A 16,075-nucleotide genomic window follows, 5' to 3' on the forward strand; every position below is an offset into this window, starting at 1 on the left:
GAACTATGCCATAATCATAATCGAAATTTGAGAACACACTATGTATCCTTGACTAAATTTATTAACATTCCACCACCTAAGCCTTTAAATTTGAAATGAAGCATAATATTCTCTCCCTTAATTATAGCAAAACAACTATTCAACCCTTACGACTTTGCAAAGTATAACTCTTGTTTTCTATAATTAATATTGCTAACTTGCAATACTTGCCTTAATAATAATACAAGCACAACATTTATGCTCCCACTATCATGATGATTATTATCATATAAGCATAACACTAATACTCCCACTAGCTTTGACATGTATTTAGAAAATAGCTTAACTTTCAGAAAACAATACCTATTGAATTTCTTAAGTTCATATTTCTAATACCTAATGCTTTGATAATCCTTTATCTAAGTTTCTCAAATTTATACACATTTGCCTTAGATAGCTCATATGTGTGTCTAAACAATTCAGACTAATTGCCAAATCTCATAATTCGAATCATGTAAAGGAATACCGTAACCATAATCGAATTCGAGAATACAATTTCACAATCACTATCTTCTTAAAATCTCTCTTAGTGAAAGCATTTCCTCACAGTCATCTTCATGAAGGAGGGAATCTTATGACACTTAGATTATAATGGTGTATGTGTTCTTATCCATGCGAATTTGTCAAAACCAAAGTTTGCGACAAACCCAAACTCATATGGACCAAACCTTCTCAATCTTGATTTCTTGCCTTATGGTAACACGACTGCCCACCATGTCTTCCAAGTAGTTAAGTAGCTCATCCTTTCTTATCAATGTACTTTTCATTTATCAAGGTCCTTTCCTTTCATGCATTCAAATGAGAACTCATAGAACTCACATGCATAATTAACTCATTTGGAACCGCACAGAAACAAGATAGTGTCAACACGATGGGTTGTAAACCTCAATTCGTGTGCTAGTGATGATCTATAAGGTTTATTCTTGATTTATTCTTGAAACCATTCAAGACCATTGAGACTCCCACTGACTCCTTGACATATAAAATTCTTTTGTCAATAAACATTTCTTGACAACCAAATACTCAATAGATAGTGTAGCTTTTATCAAGACAAAACACTTCACAAAATTGGTCCTAGTTGGTCTTTGTCTTATCCAAGACATCACAACTATCCACATTTGATGAATGTTATAAACCTTCTTAAGACTTGTCACTCAATGTCACAATCTTAACTCTAAGACTTGCTTTTGGAACGAAGTATGATTGACTTCTTGATTTAACCATTTCTTCAATTCTTGATTCCTCTTCTCAGACATACAATTGTACTAAGACTCATTAAGAGGATCAATTGAGATATGGTTCTTAATCATTAAGACCTATCATAAAACATAATAAAATGTACTATCCCTTCTTCTTAGAATAGAGAAACTTTTATCTTTCTACCTACTTGATACTTCTTATTCGTTCTGCTATTGATTTAAACTCTTTCAATCAACTCGGAATTACACTTAATCTTATAAATATAATCATATCTACTAAGCCTTTAGTAAATCATGACGAATATCTTTGTCATTCTTGTGGTGGGCTTGATCAACACACAACTTTGTGTACTCGATCTCCTAGTCCTTCACTTGACACTTTGTCAACGAATTAGTCTAATTTTCAAATATGAAATTTCTCATTCATCATGCAACCAAGTTGTATGATTCCAAGTTTCTGTCCAATTGAAACTTGGGTGATGAGAAACTTTTCCTATTTGGTAAATTCTTGACTTTTCCACAATTAACATAATTAAGAATCAAATCCATTATTGCTAATAATAGAAACTTACAAATATCAATTTTTCATACACACCATTGCAAGGATAAATAAATAATATAAATCAAAATTTATTTTATTGCGGAAAAATTTGTCCTTACAATGCAATTCATTGAAAAATTATGTCAATACATATTTCTTAGCAATCTATTCTAACTCTAAGTAGTAGCTCAAGAATCCAATCTTCAAGCAATGCGATCGAAATCCATTTCTTCACGATTAGATTCCGCTCACTTCTTCCTTTAAGCTTCCTCTATTTTCTTTAATCCTACAAACATCGAAATGTAATCTTATCACATCATGTATTAAGAATCTAGAATAGTGTAGCACCTGGTTCCTGGTACGTAAATCTTATTTGAGTATTTCTCTTCTTTTAGCCTTGGACTCGGCGAGTCATAGGTCCGACTCGCCGAGTAGATGCGGGACCCGGGACACGTTTAAGTTGTCGACTCGGCGAGTCCATATCCTAGACTCGGCGAGTCACAGCTGTTGGATGAAACCCTAAGTTTCAGGGCTTTGCACCCTATTTAAGCAGCACATCCACCCCAGGCCAGCCCCCATTCACCCTCCCAGAGCTCCCAACCCTCGTTTAAGCTTGTTCTTTGAAGAATTGAAGCATTTTTTGTGTGCTCTTGAAGGTTTTGAAGAAGAAGGGAAGTAGACCCAGAAGAAGGGAAGCCATCCAAGCATCATTGTGTTCTTTCAGCAGTTCCATTGAGGTATACCCCATTTTCCCCTGTTTCTATGCTTAAGGCTTTATTTAAGACATTCTTGAGCCATTCCCCAAGCTTGTATGTGCATAATGTTTCGTAATAAGTTGATTGGCCTCTAGATCTAGGCAAGATTGAGCTCCAGGAGCTCAGATCTGTTAGCTTTATGGACCCATGTTGCTTGTTCACCCTAGATCTACCCTTTTGAGGCATTTTGAACCCTAAAATACATATTGGTGAATATCTACATGTAAAGTTGGAAACTTTATGTGTGATTCGTGTCCTAGAAGCCCAGATCTGTGAATGGAATGGACTGGAATCGAGCAAATCAGTGTATTTAGTGGGTGCATGGCAACGACTCAGCGAGTCCTTCATTTGACTCGGCGAGTCTGTTCGCGAGTCTCCGAGTTTGTCCCCTTTTCGTAGTGTCGAGTGAGCAGTGAGTCACGGGGTGTGACTCAGTGAGTCGGAAGCTGAACTCATCTATGGAGGTACTTGGCGAGTCAATGCCCTGACTTGGCGAGTTCAAGGCAATCTCCTTAGATCAAGAACAGACTCGGCGAGTTGTTCATATAACTCGGCGAGTCTTAGCATAAGTGTTCATCGGATGAAGATGAACTCGACGAGTTGTTCATATAACTCGGCGAGTAGGATGAAGGACTTGAGTATCTGTTAAGAAGGAGAACTCGTCGAGTCGTCGCCTAACTTGACGAGTAGGAACGGGATTCAGGACAAACGTTTGGGTAGGGACTCGGCGAGTGGGAAAGCCAACTCGGCGAGTCGGGTCAACTGGAAGTTGACTCTGATTTTGACTTAGGTCATGATCAGGGGTAAAATGGTCATTTTACCCAAAGGACAGTTAGCAGTGTTTGATTGAGTATGTTGTGGGAATTGCAGCCGGAGGACTTCCGGAGCAGCAGCAGCAGCAGTAGACAGTCAGTTCCCGCTCAGATCAACAGCTACTTCGAGGTGAGTTACCTTCCAGTAGCGGTGGGTCTACGACCACAATGCCGACCCACCAGTAGGAGTCGTATGTTAGATGATTGTCTTTGTGATATCATCTAGGTTGCTACTATCTGATATGTTATATGCTAGCATGATATGTTATATGTGATAATAGTAGAGTTCGGTTGTTAGGACCGGAGGGTAGTCAGACACCCCAGAAATGTCTGACAGTACGTGATGATATGTTTGCATGCTGGCCTGTTATGTTATATGCGATAGTGGTAGTAGGAGGGGACTAGTCCCCGAGGATCGGTTGTTAGGACCGATGGGTAGTCAGCACCCTAGAATGGCTTGACACGTGTAGTCAACACCCCAGAATGGCTTGACATGGGTAGTCAGCACCCCAGAATGGCCGTACCGGGTAGTCAGGCACCCCAGAATAGCCTGGCAGTATGCGTGTTATTTGTTTGTATGGTATGTTGTACGATGGGGGAACTCACTAAGCTTTGTGCTTACAGTTTGCAGTTTTGGTTTCAGGTACCTCTTCGTCGAAGGGGAAGGAGTCGGCGCGGTAGCGGCACATTATGCACACACACTGTTTTCCGCACTTACGAGATTTTCTAGGATTTATACTCTGATATTTTGATGGTTGTACAATTTGACTTTTAGACATAGTTTACGTTTTATTATGGTTTGATCAAACAATGTTTTTAACTATTAATATTTTCTAAAGTAATGTTTTTAAAACGAAATTTTTGGACGTGAAATTTGGGTCGTTACAAGTTGGTATCAGAGCCCTGGTTTGAGGGATTCGGACTCACCTTCGGGGGTGTCTAAACTCAAATCGAGGGATTAAAAGAATTTCTAAAGGAAAATGTTTTCTAAAAATTGAGAAAAGAGTTTAAGAAAGAACGAAGTGTGTGATGTGTGCGACCGGCCGAGCTCAAGTAAGTATTCCCCAAAGTACCCATATAAGTTAATGTTATGTTTATCAGCTTTTGTAGAACAGCATGCTAGAATAGGTCTAAGGATCTAGGAGTGATGCCTTATGTGCCTGCTTTATGTGTTCCAGCTGTATGAGAATTGCATGCTAGTATCGAGTAGACAGCAGTAGGGTAGCCTGATAGGGTTGTGCCCGGTAGTGTGAGTTAGCACTGTGTGCTAGTTCAGTTTCCCTCCATGAGAGCGGAGTTGATTGAGGTTGTTTCCCTTGTCTGAATGATGCTTGTTTCGTGCTATGTGGGACTCCGAATAATGGGAATTAGCCATTAGACGAATACGTCACGTCACATGTGATCAGAGTTGAATAATCTTAGAGTGCTGGATTTGATCCTACTGCGCAGCTCTTGTCTGAGTCCAACCGTTGTAGGGACGAGTCGGGTACTCGAAGGATTATCTGAGTCTCGTCGCATGTGATGGTATTCGGGTGATGGCTAATTAGCATTACAAGGAGGTCTGCAGCAGCTGAGGATTGGATCGAGTAGAGTCGGAGATTTCCTAGGGCGAGCCTGGGATGAGTATAGTAGTGATCAGCAATAGGGAAATGGATCTGGTGGAGTCGAGGCGGTCCTTGAAGAAGGTACGGGTAGATGTGAAAGGTAGTATGGGCCCGTACTACTGAAAGCAGAGGATCCGTACCCGAACCAAGGAAGGCCAAGACAAGACCGGGGAACTTGTAAGTAGTTGTGATCCCTCAGGAAGTATCAGTATCTCTAATTATTGTTGTGATGTATTGCAGAATGGTGGTACTTCGATCGAGGCCGGTAGATGGCGGTTCAGGAGAGGGGTCAGGTTCGGGATTAGGTTCCGAGCCGATAGATGAGGGACTAAGCGAGTTCATCGCGTCAGAGATCACCAGGGGCATCCTTGAGTCGACCCCCATCATCTTTGGGTCGATCAAGGAAGGGATCATGGAGTTGATGGAGGATCGCCTGCGGGCATTCAGGAGTGATTTGGCATCTAGCCAGTCAGGATCTCGCACACTGTCCTTCAAGGACTTCAGGGGCAATGGTGCGTCGGATTTCCATGGGGTGAAAGAGCCCATTGCTGCCAGGCGATGGATTGCAGACATCGAGTCTGCCCAGTTGACTAGCTTCTGCCCCGAGGGGTCGAAGGTGAGGTATGCAGCAGGGTGTTTACGGGACCGAGCCCGAGATTGGTGGGAGTCAGTGGGTGACTCGTTGGGAGCCTCAGCTATCGAGGCTATGACCTGGTCGGACTTCGTGACCAGGTTCAGGGCAGAGTTTGTGCCGGCTTTCGAGCTTCAGCAGCTGGCCAGGGAGTTTTTAGATATGAGACAGACGACGGAGACTGTGGCGGAGATCACCGCCAAGTTCTGGGAGAGGGCTTTGTTGGTACCCCAGTATGCTGGTGACGAGGATATGAGGAGGACTCGTTACCACGATATGCTTCGAGCTGACATCCGGGAGCATGTTAGCTTTTCGGCTTGCCCTACCTTGGACTCTATGATTTCCAGGGAGAGGGAGAGGGAGATAGATTTAGAGCACATCCGGAAACGGAAATTAAAGGAGGGACAGGCAGGAGGGGCTTTGGGGAAGAAGCCTAAGGGATCAGATGGTAGGCCGAAAGGCCAGTCAGGACCGAGCCGCTGCAGGAAATGCGGCAGGCCGCACGAGGGGGCGTGCAGGATGGGATCATCAGGCTGCTACAAGTGCGGCAAGCCTGGGCACATCAGCATGGATTGCACTGCTCCGGCAGCAGTCATTCAGACATCAGAGTTGCTGTGTTTTCACTGCAACCAGAGGGGCCACAAGAAGGCCATTGCCCCCAGTTGACAGTTTCAGCGCCAGTAAAGGCGCCAGCTCCAGCGACCCTGCGGATCACGGATGGCCGGCAGGGCAAGGCAGAGGCTCCGGTGGTGAGGAGATGAGCATTTCAGTTGACTACCGAGGAGGCACGCGCCGCACCCGATGTGGTGACGGGTATGATTCTTTCCCCTCTATTTTTTATTTTATGATGTTATGATATTGATATGTGCTCCGTATGTATATGTATGCATTAGGATTGTTCCATGTGAACGACATCCCAGTTCAGGTATTGTTCGACTCGGGTGCATCCCGATCGTTTGTTTCTCTTGCGCTTAGCAAGAAGTTTCATGAGACTTCGGGCGAGTTAGATTTCCCTTTAGAGGTAGAGATTACTGATGATCGATCGGTGCGAGCATCGATGGTGTTTCGAGATTGCGTTTTGCGTTTGTTTGAGGAGCGTTACTTGGTAGACTTGGTTCCCATTCCGTTGCGCGGGAACAAGGTGATCATTGGCATGGATAGGTTGAGCCCTAATGGGGCGGTGATAGATTGCGCGCAGCAGCTAGTGCCGGTCAGGACCCCAAGCGGGGGAGAGTTAGTGATTCATGGTGCGAGGCCTCAGTGTGGACCCACTGTATGTTCAGTAGCGAGGGCTAGGCGCTACCTTCAGCAAGGATGCGCAGGAGCGAGGTTCCGGTTGTTCATCGGATGAAGATGAACTCGACGAGTTGTTCATATAACTCGGCGAGTAGGATGAAGGACTTGAGTATCTGTTAAGAAGGAGAACTCGTCGAGTCGTCGCCTAACTTGACGAGTAGGAACGGGATTCAGGACAAACGTTTGGGTAGGGACTCGGCGAGTGGGAAAGCCAACTCGGCGAGTCGGGTCAACTGGAAGTTGACTCTGATTTTGACTTAGGTCATGATCAGGGGTAAAATGGTCATTTTACCCAAAGGACAGTTAGCAGTGTTTGATTGAGTATGTTGTGGGAATTGCAGCCGGAGGACTTCCGGAGCAGCAGCAGCAGCAGTAGACAGTCAGTTCCCGCTCAGATCAACAGCTACTTCGAGGTGAGTTACCTTCTAGTAGCGGTGGGTCTACGACCACAATGCCGACCCACCAGTAGGAGTCGTATGTTAGATGATTGTCTTTGTGATATCATCTAGGTTGCTACTATCTGATATGTTATATGCTAGCATGATATGTTATATGTGATAATAGTAGAGTTCGGTTGTTAGGACCGGAGGGTAGTCAGACACCCCAGAAATGTCTGACAGTACGTGATGATATGTTTGCATGCTGGCCTGTTATGTTATATGCGATAGTGGTAGTAGGAGGGGACTAGTCCCCGAGGATCGGTTGTTAGGACCGATGGGTAGTCAGCACCCTAGAATGGCTTGACACGTGTAGTCAACACCCCATAATGGCTTGACATGGGTAGTCAGCACCCCAGAATGGCTTGACACGGGTAGTCGGCACCCCAGAATGGCCGTACCGGGTAGTCAGGCACCCCAGAATAGCCTGGCAGTATGTGTGTTATTTGTTTGTATGGTATGTGGTATGATGGGGGAACTCACTAAGCTTTGTGCTTATAGTTTACAGTTTTGGTTTCAGGTACCTCTTCGTCGAAGGGGAAGGAGTCGGCGCGGTAGCGGCACATTATGCACACACACTGTTTTCCGCACTTACGAGATTCTCTGGGGTTTATACTCTGATATTTTGATGGTTGTACGATTTGACTTTTAGACATAGTTTACATTTTATTATGGTTTGATCAAACAATGTTTTTAACTATTAATATTTTCTAAAGTAATGTTTTTAAAACGAAATTTTTGGACGTGAAATTTGGGTCGTTACAAATAGGAACTTAAAAGAGTTATTTAATGGATTTTACCTAAAGTAGAGTCATATATTTTGACTCTCCCATCTCTTAGATCTCTTAGGTATATAGGGCAGCTTCGTCTCCAATGCCCCTTTCTTGGCAATAAAAGCAACTTGTCTCTTTTGGAACAGCACACAGAACTACTTCTGACTTTGCCTTTCTCTTATGATCAAACTTTTCGATCATGGCATGCCTTTCGTTGCCATTGCGTATATCCATAGAGGTCTGGTAGGCAGATCCACCAATCCACTTTGCTTTTCCAGTGCGCCAAATCATTGCTGATTCAGCAGCAATAAGCATATAGGTGAGATTGAAGAGGGTTACGTCGTGGTTCATCATATAGTACTCTCTTACGAACTCACTATATGAGTCAGGAAGTGACTGAAGAACCCAGTCAACAACCAGCTCCTCGCAGACAACAGATCCCAACATTCTTAACCTATCAATGTGTGACTTCATCTCTAGGACGTGTGCACACACTGACTTTCCTTCTTCATGTTTACTTGCCAAAAGGGCTTGAGTGAGTTTGAACTTTTCAATCTTTTGAACTTGTGGGTTAGGGAGAATAATATGAGGAGGTGGAGGAAGTGAAGCATGATTTCGTGTTCCTCGATCGAATCGTGGAATATCATCTTCATGTGAAAAGCTTGTTCCACGGGATTTGGGAAGACCATAGTTGTCATACTTTGACATCTACAAAATGGGAGAAAAATTAAATTCAAGTTAGTTGATTGATTGAGTCCTTAATAAATCACCCAAATGAGATATTAAGGCTAGGACCCAACACAATACTCTACCACCTAGAAAAGGGATGTTGTAATCTAGTTGCATAACATTTGAAGGTAAGTGAATGACGATTCACTAATTTCCACCATGAAAAACGAAAAACAGATTAAGTTTTAAATCTATTGAAAATTCCTAGATCTTTTGAGATTCATTGAACTTTTCAATGACATGTTTAAATCTCGATATGCCCCTCTAGTTTGTGACTGGGATACCGAGGATCACAAAGCGGGTGTGAATAACCATGCAAACTTACATGGTGCCCCCACATGTTACAGTCACCTATTCGATGTGCCGGTTAACCACACACGCTCCTTCGAACTATGACAAACATTGAGTGACCCGTTGCTACCTTTGCTTAGAACCATTTAGTGTGCCCGTTAACCACACACGCTCCACTAATGTCTTTGCAAGGGCACAAAGTGTAATTTCATGGAATTGCATCAATTCACTTTTTCCTAAAGTAACTAAGATTGGGAATTTGTAAAAGCATTTAGTTACTTTTGTACTTCATTATACTTATAATGGAAAGTTTCTGTCTTATCCTACCCGTTCGGCTAACGACCCTCCACTAGTCAAGAGTGCGGTGGGTAAGAGTGGATATCCATTCAATCGCCATTTTATAGGAAATTTCCTTAAACACCCCTTATAGACCAGCTTCGTGAATGAGGCCTACTAACGGTAAGACTGACTTTTTACTCATACATATATAATATTAGACTTTTAATGATATATATAGTATAAGGTGTATTTTACACTTTTAAAATATTAGGTGGTCTAATTTAATAAATTATACTTTTAATTTAACTAAATGGGAGCCAAAAATTTATGGAGTTCCTCTATGGACTCGCCGAGTAGGAGCAATTCGTCGAGTCCACATTGGAACTCGCCGACTTCATCAGTCAGGGAGCCAAAAAATCAAATTTTGAAGCTTGAACAAATAACCAAGGCATCAATACAATAGAAACCAATCAAGGCTCTGTTAACACTGATGGGTTTTAGCCATAAGAACATCCTATGTGCTCATGCAACCTAATGCTTGGATCTAGGTTTCTCTATTATAGATGCAATTCATCCAAGACTTTAAACCCTAGATCTAGCATACAATTAATCATATTAACATGTGAAAGGGTTTTTAGATCTTACCTTGATTGTTATGTAGCAATAACAATCTCAAATCCTCCTTGTAATGACTTTAGAAAGCTTAGAGTCACAATTGTCACTCCTCTAATGGTTCACAAACACCAAGAGCAAGAGGACTGAAGAATAAGGGTACTATATATACATGTAAGCTATTAGGGTTTTCAACTAGGAAACCCTAATTTGACTGCTTAAGCCCTAAGCATCCCACGGACCCTTTTAGAATACCCCTTGGAAGATTTCTAATGGGTTTCCCCATAGAATTCGTCCAACCTATTATTCCAAGGTAATCCATAGCCCAAATGCAATTATATTATAATTACAGTTCCAGTCACTTAAGTTTAATTAATCTCTTTTAGTCACAAAATTAGTTATCAATTAATTCTTGACTAATATTAATTAAACAATATTATTTCTCCTTTAAAATATTATTCTCATAATATATTAATAAATCATAATTAATCCTTTCTCTTCATAATTCATCCTATCAAGTTGCTTTGGTGAAGGCAACCCAAAAGGACCATGCACCATCGGGTCAAGTACATACCAAAATAGTTATGGACTTAGACACTAATCCAACAAAATCTTGTGCCTTTGATGGTTCACACGCGACCCTAGCAACTAGGAGACTTGAAGAGAGAGGAGAAGGAATGAAGAATTTCAACATTGGCTCTTAAGAATAGAGTAGAAAAAAATATGAGGCCAGGGGGGGTTATATAATTGAAGGAAACTTAAGGCCAAAGTTAGGGTTTTTGGGATAAGGCCTAGATTAATTAATATAATAATCAAATCCCTTATCTCCTTATCGTAAGCCTCATGAACGAAAATTCTAGGCTATTCCTAGCCGATTTTTGTCCACCTTATCCCATGGGGTTCTAGAGTCTTCATGCTTCAACTTTCACTAAATAACCAAACAGTCTTTGCACTTAAAATTAATCCAATTAATTCTAATTAATTATTAATTAAATATTACAATTTCTAATTAATATATTATTTTCATAAAATATTAATAAATTGATTTATTTTGATGTCTAATTGATTTATTAATCATATAATAAATTAATAAATAAGTCTCTATCTCTCTCTCTCTCTCTCTCTCTCTAAAATTCATCATTCTTAATTACTAGGTTTGAGGACAACCTAAAGCACTTTGCTACATTCAAGATTATACTAATTTAGTTATTGACTTAGAAACCTAATCCAATAATAGATACTACACATACGGTTTTACATGCACATAGAAACTATACTATGGGCTCTACTCTACGGGATCTTGTATCCTAACATATATGGATATATATTGGAATACATAATATAGCGAGGTGAACTGACATGGACAGTTATTCTAAAGATTAACAGCTATCTGGATGATCCAATTGACGAGGAATGAGCCTAACGAGTATTAACATATAATACTTTAATTTATTAGATCATACGGGAATCTGGTAACGTAGGCTAGACCTATCACTAATACCAATGAATACCGATAGTTCTATCAAATAACGATCAACCAGGCCGGACAGTTGGGAGGCAGTACCATCTCGGCGTATAGCCTTTCTGAAATCCAACAACCAAGCCAACGTGACCGTTCTAGATATCTCTCGCATAAGTAGATCAATCAGTATTATGACTTGGAATCATTGACAAATCGTATTTATAGGTTCATAATAGCGACTTATGACTGTAAATATAAGTTACACTGAAAAGACTAGCATGTAGCTTAACTTACAGAGGTTCTTCTGACAAAAGTTAGGAAATTGCACTGGCATAGCTTCTACTCGCTAGCTATTACTACTTTAGGGATCGCAGGGATTCACCGAAGACTAAAACTAAGAGAAAGTAGGCTAAAATAGAAAGCAACTCAAGAGTAAAGAACTTGGGAGGTAAGGAAAGAGAATGAGCCATTAGAGGATATTTATAGGTGATTTTTGTAGTGCACAGCGTGCAAATGAGGTGCACGTCGTTCATTTTAAGGCGACGTCTCCCCCAACCGCTTTGTGCCACGTGTCGTCCTCTCTATGGTCCGCGTTTTCCTCTTCTAGAAGTCTGCACTACGTGTAGTACACAATGCAGATTTTGTAATTTCTGTAACTTTTTCATACAGACTCTATTTTGACGTTCTTTATATCCCCGGAAAGCTCTTGACAAGATCTACAACTTTCCTTCAAATCCCAACAGCTAATTCTTACTTTATTTTTCGTCCATATTTTTATATAATTAAATGATTTTGTTAAAATCATAATTCCTATCTTCAATAGTACTATAATTTTCCTTTTGGTGACTTAGGTAAAGGTTAGCCATTTTCTTCGTATCTTTTTACATCACACATTCCTTGTACGTGACTGACTTTTATATCTTATCAAAATTATATCTAATTCATACGAAGTCGGATTTCTAGGAAAGTTATATTTTCAAGATCGGGACGACATGTACTTTCTAAATATATAATAATATGTATATGTTTTGGCGCACTCATTTTTACGATTTACGGATGATTCGGTTTATTTTTCCTATTTTTCTTGGTCTAAAGAGTAATATATTTCTACTTCGAATTTTATAAACATTTGTTTACATTGAATCCTATGGAATGGTAAAAGTGGGGTGTTACAACCCTCGTTCAGTTACAAAGATTTTGTCCCCATAATCCTGCACCTAGCGCACCTAGACTATATCTTATCAGAGTTATCGAGATCAACTTGTGATTTAGTCGATGTTATCGCATTTATATGTCTTGTACAACGTCATTTTCTATGTTAGATGTACTCGTGATCTCCTTGCGAAGTCTTCCAAAACTATGAATTTGTCGGTTTGGACTCCCATAAATTATACGCTACAATTGACGATCGCCTTCAGACGTGAAATATCGACTTGATATGAAGTGCTTAACTACAAAACTTTATCTTCGACATCCTCACAAAATCCACCTTTTGGAACATGCCTCTAAAAGGCTTATGGCATGTCCTTAAAAAACTCACAAATCTATAATGCAAGTCGTTTCTTTACCTAGCTTAGGTGTTCCATCATTCTGGATTTTAACCAAAACTACTATAACGAGTTTACTAAATTCTGATGGGTTTGAGCCATAAAAACTTTCCTATGTGCACATGCAAACCCTAATTTTTGGATCTAGGTTTCTCTAATTGAACATGCAATGTATCCAAGGCTTACAATTCTAGATCTAGTGTAAGCAATTGAATCATTACATATGAAATCAGATCTAGAAGAATACCTTAAGTTGCTTGCTTGAATCTTCTTGTTCTTGGAGCTTAGAGTCACAATTGTCACTCCTCTAATGGCTTACAAACACCAACTAGCAAGAGGATGATTTGAGAGAGAGAGAGAGAGGTGAGGAAATCGGCTCTAGGGTTTCTTTCTTGCAAGAGTGGCCGATTTCCCTCACCCATGGGGTCTATTTATACTATGAGCTACTAGGGTTACACCTTTAACCCTAATTGAATAACTTAGGCCCTAAGCAATCCAAAGATCCTTCTAGATGTGAGGCTTGGACGATTTTAAGATATCCAATCCCTAAAAATCGTCCACCCTAATATCCATAAGTATTCATAGCCCAAAAACACAACCATCATACATTTGACAGTTTATGCCCCTTTATTCAATTAACCTCTTTAAGTCACCAAATTAATTCTTAATTAATTTATGACTTATATCAATCAAATAATATTATTATTCCTTTAATATATTACTCTCATAATATATTAATAATAATATCTCTTCTCTCTTTATAAATCACCCTGTCAAGTTGCTATGGTGAAGGCAACCCAAAAGGACCATGCACAACCGGGTCAAGTACTTACCAAATATAGTTACAGGCTTAGACACAAATCCAACAGTCTCCCACTTGGATAAGTCTAGTAACTATAAATGCAAACACAATCCGATTAGCAATCGTAGCTCTCAAAGACGCTGTCAAACTCTGATCTTATCAGTATCCCGTCCTTTAGATAAGGGATCGTACAGTCCTCTGTTTTTTATATCGTGCGGACAATTACATAGAACATTGTCATACTCATTGTCCAACAGTTGGTTTCTCGATCTCATATTCATTTGACGTAGAACTTAATTGAACACATCAATTCAGTCCTGACCGGGCCCGACACATAAGTCAAATTAAATCATCGAGGGGCTCTGATATCACTTTTACCCTCTTAGGATAAAAGTAACAGATAAACTTCGACTTATATGCATTTACTATTTATTAATCAACTATACACAACAATTCATTTTATGACATCAATTTACTGATGCAGTTTCGCATTATCAATGCACACCAATTAGTAAACAATAAACCATATATCTTGGTTTTAAGACCATATGATATTATCGTCCTGCGATCACTTGCGGTACATTCTATAAAGTGATTCCAGCAAGCGCGGGTTTATTCCAATGCTCAAAACTTGCTCATAAGCACTCATGAACGTTGCAGCAAACCTTTGCTATGTCTAATAACTTTTAGACAATCTACACACCAATTCATGACAATCTTTATTCATACCTACTTCCAACATATGAACGATTGTGGACCATTTGAATAATTCGATTATTCTTAATAACTCAATTATTCAGGAAGTCAAAACATGCAAAATGAAACAATAGTTAAACAATTAACATAAAACAGTAGCTTTACTTATAAATAATACTCCTTTATTTAATCATCAAATGTCAATAACATTTATCTATTACATGTTTCTAAACCATCTAATCTAAACTAATATCGTCTTTCATCCCAATGCTCCTAGCGTGCTGCAAATGCTTAACCCTACTCAGTCCCTTCGTAAGCGGATCTGCTGGGTTATCCTCTGACGATACCCTCTTTACTATGAGGTGTCCTTCTTCTACCCGATGTCGAATAAAGTGATATTTTCTGTCAATATGACGAGATCTACCATGATCCCTTGGGTCCTTGGTCAAGGCAACCGCTCCTTCATTATCATACAAAATTTCCATAGGCTCCTTTATGGCAGGCACAACTCCAAGGTCACCAATGAAGTTCTTCAACCACATCGCCTCCTTTGATGCTTCTCTCGCTGTAATGTACTATGATTCGCATGTTGAATCAGCTACGGTTTCTTGCTTGGAACTTTTCCAAGTCACTGCTCCTCCATTAAGGGTAAAGACCCAGCCCGACTGCGAATGGTAGTTGTCCCTGTCGGTCTGGAAGCTGGCGTCACTATACCCTTGCACCTTTAAGTCATCACTCCCTCCAAGGACCAAAAACCATTCCTTGGTCCTCCGAAGGTACTTCAGGATATTCTTGACTGCGATCCAATGAGCTCTGCTAGGGCTCCCTTGATATCTACTGACCATGCTCAAAGCAAAGGCCACATCAAGGCGAGTACAAGTCATAGCATACATGATTGAGCCAACTGCGGAAGCGTAAGGTACTCGGCTCATCTCAGCTATCTCGGCTTCTGTACTCAGACTTTGAGTCTTACTCAATTTGGCATTACTTTGTATCGGTAGTTCTCCCTTCTTTGAGTTTTCCATACTAAAACGTTTTAGTACATTATCCAAGTAAGTATTCTGACTAAGTCCTATTAGTCTCTTACTTTGTTCTCTTACTATCCTTATTCCCAAAATATAGGAAGCCTCTCCGAGGTCCTTCATAGCGAAGCACTTCCCGAGCCAGGACTTAACCTCCTGCAGAGTCGGGATGTCATTTCCTATGAGTAGTATGTCATCGACATACAAAACGAGGAACATAACTATACTCCCACTGGCTTTGACATATACACATAATTCATCTTCACTTCGTACAAATCCAAACTCTTTGACTTTCTCATCAAAACAAAGATTCCATCTGCGAGATGCTTGCTTAAGTCCATGAATTGATTTCTCAAGCTTGCACACTCTATTGGGATGCTTCGCATCGACAAAACCCTCTGGCTGAGCCATGTAAACATCCTCAGCCAACTTCCCATTAAGGAAAGCGGTCTTGACATCCATCTTCCATAACTCATAATCATGAAATGCAACAATGGCTAGCATCACCCTAATAGACTTTATTTTAGCAATTGGCGAGAAGGTCTCAT

This window comes from Lactuca serriola, chromosome 3 (assembly GCF_051521515.1).
Source record: "Lactuca serriola cultivar US96UC23 chromosome 3, Lser_US96UC23_V15, whole genome shotgun sequence".
Taxonomy (NCBI): domain Eukaryota; kingdom Viridiplantae; phylum Streptophyta; class Magnoliopsida; order Asterales; family Asteraceae; genus Lactuca; species Lactuca serriola.